Consider the following 8,408-nt stretch of genomic DNA (forward strand, 5'->3'; position numbering starts at 1 on the left):
CAACTAAGAACTTTAAAAGTCCCGCTCCTCTTGTTAAAATATTAACCTCAACTTTATTGGTATGGCAATTTTATCGTTTAGCGAAATTATAAGCTTTAGGAGCGTAAACTGAACCTAGTTTGGATTTGGAGAAACTTTAAAATATTACATTAAAACATTTATGTTAACTACAACAAAAAGGAATAACTTCAGCAAAAAATCCTAGTTGATCAAATCGCTTCCCTGTTTCTATATAAAAAGCATGGCACTGTGCTTCTGTATCAAGTGTGTACCTTAAAGTGTAAAATATCAATCGACACATTTAAAACACCAGCTATGAAGTAAAAACATGGAATTAATTTGGATCAATGCTCCTGTGTCTCTGAAAAAGAGAGAGAAAATAACTGAAGACTCAGGATATTGGAGGGGCCGGGGTGCCTGCCTTATTTTTCACCTTCGGACTGCCTTGCTGCGTGGCCACACAGATGCGGCTAAGCTGTGTGAGTGTGCGTTGTGGCCGAAGACACCGGCTGCTGCACGACACTCAACCGCAGCAGCCGCTGCTGCTGTGGCAAGGCAGGCGGCTGGGACCCCTACTCAGGAAGGCTCTGCCCAGGTCTTCTCTGGGCAGGGCCAAGCTGAGACTGCCCAGCTACTTGGGGCTGCTGGACACTTCCCTCTCCAGAGAGGCTAACGACAGCGGCCTGCTGAGCGGGCAAGGCCTGTCCCTGACTGCTACAAGCTTGTGCAGAAGCCTGTGGCACCGGCTGTGGACGGCGAGAAGTTGTGGTTTCCCGAATGCGTGCGTGCGGAATCAACAAGAATTGCTGCTGCTGCTCGGTGTTCAAAAGCAGGGAACCAGAGGGGACATGGATTAGAGCTAAGGTCCTGACACCTGAGGCGTCTCTGGCCAAAAGCTGAACCCCTGCTGAAGAAGTCGGCTGCACTACAGCGTTCTGTACATTTGGAAGCTCACCTCCTGAGGACACAGGGCCGCTCGCACCGATTCCTGCAGGGGCCGAGGCACCAGTCGGACAGCCCAGCGCTGCATCTGAACCACTCGACGAAGCCTGGTTTCTAGGGATCGGGCCAACCAGTCTGACGAACCTCAGGCCGGTGGCGGTTGCCGTGGCCTGGGTGGCCGGGATTGCTGTGCACGAGCTGGCGGGGGACTGGGCAGCTGGAGGAGGCATGTAAACAACCCTGAGATCCGCAGAGGACATCCCAGAAAGACCTGGTGCTGCAGGAGGAGCAGGAGCACGAGGAGGCGCAGGAGCAAGAGACTTAAGAACTCTGCCTCTCAGTTTTAGAGGAAAATTGTTTGCCGAGCAACTCTCTCCTGACCTGGAGGGAAGCTGGGTGGGTGGAGGGTGATGTTTTGCTCCTTTCTCCAATCCTGGGGGCTGGACGGACATGGGCTCAGGCTCCTCTGGTTTTTTTCCTGGAAAGAGGTGACTGAGACTGGCTGAGCCACTGGTGCTCTGCGACACGCTGCCTGGACTTTTGGCTCTGCTCTGGACCGACTCCTGGTATGGATGGACCACCCTGCCAGCACCAGTCTGTGACCCCGGCCCGAGACCACCTGTATGGTCACCTAAGGAGATGGCGAGGGGACACGTGTGGCTCTCACATCTGGCTTCTTTATGTTTCTGAATTTTACCAGACCAAAGTGGATCATGACACGACTGCATGAAGCTCAGCTTTGTTTTCTGCGACAGACCGCCAGCTCCCCATTCGAAAACACTATGAGGTACCTCCTGAGCTGGCCAGACCGCTGGTGGTGGCTCATCACATATGACAGGTGGTGGCTCATCACATATGACAGACAGTGTCCCTCTAGCATCCACTTCGGAAGGCACGGCAAAATCAGAGGGTCTCCATTTCCACATATCTACACAACTTTCTGCTTCAGAAATGTTCAGGTCATAATGCTGGTCTGCTTCTCTTTCTTCTTCTTGTCTGCCAGAAGCCAAAACGCTGAGCTCAGGGGAAAGCGGGCAGTGAGACAGCTCCTGCTGCTGATTCAGAGAGGACCAAGAATACGTCTGCAAGCTCTGTTTCATCGGGGCAGTATTCATCTTTTCATTGTCATACAGCAGCCTGTTTGTAGCGCAGGTGAGCGCTACAGAAGGATCAAGACACAGTGACTTGGCCGTAGGTAAGAGCACTTGGCTCGCAAGCAAAAGTTTGTCTTCCTCGGTCCATTGGTAGCTGTCGCTTGCAAGCGACTGCACGTCACACAGTAAAGTCTGCATCATTGGACGTAAGAGAATGTGCCTACTTTGGTAACCAGGAGGCTCCTCATCACTCCACTGCCTGTAGTCACGGATTTCTGCTATGACACACCCAGAATGAAAAACGTTAATCTGGGCTTTTTCCAGGACATCAACCAGAACAGGAGGTAGCTGCTCTGCATCGAGGTAGTCAAGCAATTCCCTTTCTTCATAAGGGACTCGAATGGTCTCCAAAGAGGAGTCACTTTGTCCCTTCAGCATCAGAGAATAGCCCTCATTTCCCGGGTACAGGTTGACCACTAAACATGGCAAGGACTCTCTCCTAACAAGCTTCTCTAACAAGCTGACGTTGCTTTTCAATTCATCTATAGCCTCGGGCTCTTTTTCACATTCCTCAACATAAATGTCATAAAGTTTCTGATCCAGCGTTTTTTCCTCACTAGATGAGCATTTCCTTTTCGGAGGTCTCTGCTGAGCACTGTCAATGACAGACTCTGCACCATCCAAAGCTTCTTCTAAACCTCGCTGCATTGTAGCGTCAAACAGGGGCCCTAAAAGAACAGAAAACGCACGTGCGTGGAGGAAGCCGGGCGACACTCCTCGCGGAACACGAAGCGAAAGCCCTGCCAACGCCGCAAGCGCGCAGCCCAGCAAACACCCTCAGTCCAACACGGGCACCGGGAAACCCGCCCCGCGGAAGCGCCGCACAATATTGCAGCGGGATTATGCAAATACCTGTAGCTGTGGGGAGGCCTCTGCTTCCAGTCGCCGCTTCACGCGTCCGCGCGTCGCCCGTCGGGGCCGCTGTGCCGGAAGTGGATGTGCGGGCTGGGGTCCCGCCCCGCCTTGGTGCGCATGCGCACTCGCCGGGCACCGCAGGCTTCGGGGGTCACGCTGCACTGGCCTGCCGGGCGCGAGGCTCGCAGGCCGCACTTCCTCTTCTGGTGCCCTCACTTCTGCTGAACTGGGGGGTGCGGGGTTGGGGTGCCGGGCGGTGGGGGACGCGTCCGGGCCCTTCCTTTTCCGGTAACGTTAAAAGCATGCGCACGAAACAGCACAAGCAACCAATGAAAATATGGACACGTCTTGTGCACGGTTGTAGCATATACCGATTGTCAGAGAAATGCGAACGCTGGGAAATTCATGGAATGCAATTTGGGCGGAAACTTCAGGAATTATTTGCTGTTTGGGGAATCTCTTGTGGTCAATGGCGGGGCTCCTCCTGGTACCCATCAGCGATTCAGCGCACCCGAACGAGTCTGCAGCGCTCGCTCCTACATGCACGCAGACTCCGTGTGTTTGTTGCAAGCATCGGCGTTCTTCATTGTATCCTCCAGGGAGCTCCTGCCGAAGGCTTTTCATGGAGACGTACACATCACATGACGTTCCCATACTTAACCAGTTACCTTTTATTTCTCTATGTGTAATGTCAGAGTTAGGGCATTCGATAGTTTTAAAAAAATTGTGTGGTGGGTCTTTACATCGTCTATGGATTACAGTTCAGGGCAGTAAAGAGACATTAGACTATTTGGTTTTAAAAGGTGATTTGCACGTGATAGAGATTAGAACAGTTTTACAGTTGATGACAATAGATTTTAAATAATTAAACTGTAGACCGTACCTACGGTCCTAATGATGAATTTTGAGTGGTATGATTGAGTCTTAGATAATTCATAGGGCATTGTTTTCCATTAGTTTTGCTGCCTTGAAATCTGCCAGTCTTTTTGAACAGGTGCTTCAAATAATCTTTTGATGTTCAGATCCAGACATAGTGGTAATATGATTTCATGAAAAGAAAGTCTCAGTGATGAGAAGAATCTAAGATCCGTGAAACTCCTGAATCACGGACTACTGTAAAATAAATGTGGGGGTGTTTTAACCCATAGTAATAATGATTATTAAATATTAGAATAGATACAGCAGTATATTGGAGTTGGACTGAAAACTTTTTGACTGAGAGTTTCCTTTACAGATGGTCCTCATTGAGGCATAGACAAGCATGGTTTTCTACTAGCATGTCAGTTGTCTTTGGGCAAGTGGATACTTCTAGAATACTTCAAGGGGCTTGAAAATAGGTTTTTTTTTTATTTTTAAAATCATCTCTCCCTGTCTCTCTTTTTCCCCTCCACATGCTCAAATTTGAGCTAAGTAGAAGAACTGGATAACTAAATATTATCTTACTAATAATCAAAGTTTAATAAAGCCCAAATTAGTGAGATGTGGTCATGAGCTTTGACCCTCCATCAAAGCACTACCTTATCCTTCCAACTTCAATACATGAACTAGCTGCCTACCAGACACCATGCCTATCACAATCTGTTCACGTTCTGTTCTTAGGAATCTGCCGTGTGTTAGATCTGAAAGGTGTCAGTTCCGAAACAGTGTTCTATTTAGGTAAGAAAGCTAATTAGACAGGGAAAGCTCTGCTTTACTTGCTGAGCTGAACTAGAAATGTTGTTGGACGAGAAGCAGCACAGTAGACCTTGTTTGAGCCAGGCTATCCTACCAAAAAAAAAAAAAGTCTCAAGATTTCTGTTGTCCTTTCCTGACCGGAAGACTAGACTTCCTAGCTTCTTAGCATGGCAAAGCAGCATGGCTGGAACTAGGGTGAGGCAGGTGAGAGGCTAGGGGACAAAATTGAAGGCACACTCAATTCTCAGGGTTGCGCAGATCCCATCGGGGTTGGTGCCCTCAGCACTTGCACCCCCTCATCTTTGCCCAAGCCCTGCAAAGGAGTCTCCACACGAGCTGGTGCCTGCCTCGCTTCCTGCCTCACCCCTCTCTTCTCCTTCACATGTGTTTTATGCTCTGAGCATAATCACCATACCACCGGTAGGACAGCCCTTTCATAGCTCCGTGCCCTTGCAGAAGGCTGCTTCCTTTGCCTGAGAGACCCCTTTGTGCTTAGTCACCTGCCGATCTCCACCTATTACCTCAAATATCCTTTCCCGACCTCCAAAAAGCGTGACTCCTTCTCCCTGCTGTTCTGCCATAGCACATGTGCCACATGCCTTATTAGAGCCAGGCATGACATTGGAAAGGAGTGAAGTGTGTGCGCAGTTTCTCACACCCAGCCTCTGGGGCTTCTGAGGGCAGGTACTATGTCTTTTCCATTTTGATTGATCACCAACTTCATCCGCGGTTGGTGCATAGTAAGCACTATAGAATGAATGAATGAATCGCTCCTAGCTCCAGTCACCTCAACTCAAGACGCATAAGACCTTGTGAAGTATATATTTCATCCCCGTTTGGAGATGAGAAAAGTACCCAGAACCAGGTCTTTGGACTCTGGTGTTGTACCATGGCAGGGTTTCCCAATCTTGGCACTATTGACGTTTGTTGGAGAGGGGCTGTTCTCTGCACTGTAGGACATTTAGCAGCATCCCTGGCCTTATCCACTAGATGCCAGTAGCACTCCTCCCCAGTTCTGACAACCGAAAGTGTCTCCAGATATTGCCGAATATCCCCTGCAGGGCAAAATTGTCTCTCTGGTTGAGAACCACTCTATATCCCGCTTTGTAAAACATGAGCATGATCCAAAGGCTGCCCCTTAGCTGACATTCCCGGGTACATCCCACTTGTAGAGAGGCATCTCTGCCCACCCTGTCACAGGATGAACTAGGTCTTCAGCTGCTGCATCGACTGTGTCTTCAGTTGGGTTTCTCCGGAAGCATTCCCTGAGCAGAGCATTTGAGTGTGAGTAGTTTACTTGGGCACTAATCCCAAGAAGTACTGGTGAGGGAAAGGGGAGCTGAGTCAGGGACGGGGAAGAAGAGGACAAAAGGCATGTGCCTGAGCACAAGACAGCTGTGGCCAACTGGTCCATGCTGGGGACCTCTGGGAGACAGTACAGAACGAGCCTCAGATTGTTCTATCCTAGAGACAAGGAAGCCAGAGTATTTGTTCATCCACTTCTCTTTCTCGTTGATTGAGGAAAGTCCTGGGAGCATTATTCCCTGACACTTCTGATTGCCACATACAAGGGCATCCCATGCTGATGTGGCTTGAGAATGCCCTCAGACAGGCACGAGTACTTGCAGTAAGACTGCGTGCACAGAATAGTGAGTACTACGGGGAGATGGGCAGGGCACCGGCAGCATTTGCTACGCTTAGAACTGAAATGGGAGAAGTCAGCCATTCATTCTTAATGATGTAGATAATGTGCTATGTAATATATCTGAGCATATGGAGAATTGAAATTGTGTTTTTTCCAAGTGAAATGTGCAATTTCATGTAAGAATTTTTTCCAATTATTAAAGCCAACAAGGCCAAAAATGAAGGGTGTGACCCACTCTTGAGTCCTGGGAGGGAAGACCCCAAGGCTGCCTGGGCCACAGGTGCACTGGAGGAGGATATGAACTTGGGTATGTGTTCCAGCGTGCATTAGTTCGCCTGGCAGTGCTCATCGTGGTTCACCTATGAGCTGCCTAATTGCCTAGTCTCTCCACAATATAAGGTTTTTTAAAAAAATTACTCTTTGCACACACCATTCTTTGAGTTTTCCAGGTATGTTAACGTGGACACTGGCTAATTATAAGAACTTCAACTGCAGCCCTCCCCTCTAGCAGCTCAGCAGAGATGCACATGCTAAGAAAACTCATGGCTAGGCTGAGATTTGCTAGAGGAATACGACAATTTAATTAATTGCAGGAGAATTGACCTAATTTGCAATTAGTAAATTGTTTTTGTATATCGATTGAGGGTTAAGCATGAACTTTTTAAAATTAAACATAATATATGTAGAGTAAAATTCACCCATTTCAGTGTATAGTTCTGAGTGTTGACAAATACATATAGTTGTGCAACCACTACAATTGTTATAAAACTGTTCCATCATGCAAAAAAAAAGATTCATCATGCATCTTCGGAGTCAACTTCTTTCCCCACCTACTGTCCCTAACAATTTTTTTTTAAATTTCAGAATATTATGGGGCCACAAACATTTTTGTGACATGAATTTCTTTTGTACTGTTTGAGTCAAAGTTATAAGTGTGCTCATTACCCAGATAGTGTACATTGTACCTGTTAGGTAAGATTTCACCCGGCCCCACCTTCCCCCTCCCACCTGCATGATTTCAATTGAGTTTTACTTCCATCTGTGCACATGAGTGCTGATCACTTAGTTCCATTTTAATAGCGAGTACATGTGGTTTTTGTTTTCCATTCTTGTGATACTTCACTTAGGAAAATGGTCTCTGGTTCCATCCAGATTATTGCAAAAGGTATTAATTCATTTTCTTTTTATGGCTGAGTAGTACTCCATGATATACTATACCACATTTTATTAATTTACTCATGAATTGGTGGGCACTTGGGTTGATTCTACATCTTTGTGATTGTGAATTGTGCTGCAATAAACATTCTAGTGCAAGTGTCTTTTTGATAAAATGACTTTTTTTCCTTTGGGTAAATACCCAGTTGTGGGATTGCTAGATCAAATGGTAGGTCTACTTTTAGTTCTTTGAGGAATCTCCATACTATTTTCCATAGAGGCTGCACTAGTTTGCAGCCCCACCAACAGTGTATAAGTCCCACTGCCGGCATCTATTGTTTTGGGACTTTATGATAAAAGTCATTCTCACTGGGGTTAGGTGACATCTCTTTGTGGTTTTGATTTGCATTTCTCTGATGATTAGTGATGTTGAGCATTTTTTCATATGTTTACTGTCCATTAGTCTATCTTGTTTTGAAAAGCTCCTGTTCATGTCTTTGGCTCACTTTGTAATGGGGTTGTTTGTTCTTTTTCTTGCTGATTTGCTTGAGTTCTTGAGTAGATTCTGATGATTATCCTTTTTATTGGATGTATAGCATGCAAATATTTTCTCCCATTCTGTAGGTTGTCTATTTGCTCTGTTGATTGTTCCCGTGGCCGTACAGAAGCTTTTTAATATAATCAAGTCCCATTTATTTATTTTTGTTGTTGCTGTGATTGCCCTTAGGGTCTTCTTCATAAATTCTTTACCAAGGCTGATATCTAGAAGAGTTTTCCCAACATTTTCTTCTAGAATTCTTGTGGTTTCATGTCTTGGATTTAAGTTTGTTATCCATCTTGAATTAATTTTTGTAAGTGGTGAGAGATATGGATCCTGTTTCAATCTTCCACATGTGGCTATCCAATTTTCCCAGCACCATTTATTGAATAGGGATTCTTTTCCCCAGTGTATATTGCTGTCTACTTTGTCTAGGATTAGATGG

General features: G+C 46.6%; 1 pseudogene; it reads right to left on the reverse strand.

The window, feature by feature from the left end:
• Positions 1 to 2,986: 2,986 nt before the first annotated feature.
• LOC105819951 overlaps positions 2,987 to 8,408 on the reverse strand; it is a 100,896-nt pseudogene continuing 95,474 nt past the window's right edge.

The sequence above is a fragment of the Propithecus coquereli genome, unplaced genomic scaffold (genome assembly GCF_000956105.1).
Source record: "Propithecus coquereli isolate 6110/MARCELLA unplaced genomic scaffold, Pcoq_1.0 Scaffold50, whole genome shotgun sequence".
Lineage (NCBI taxonomy): Eukaryota > Metazoa > Chordata > Mammalia > Primates > Indriidae > Propithecus > Propithecus coquereli.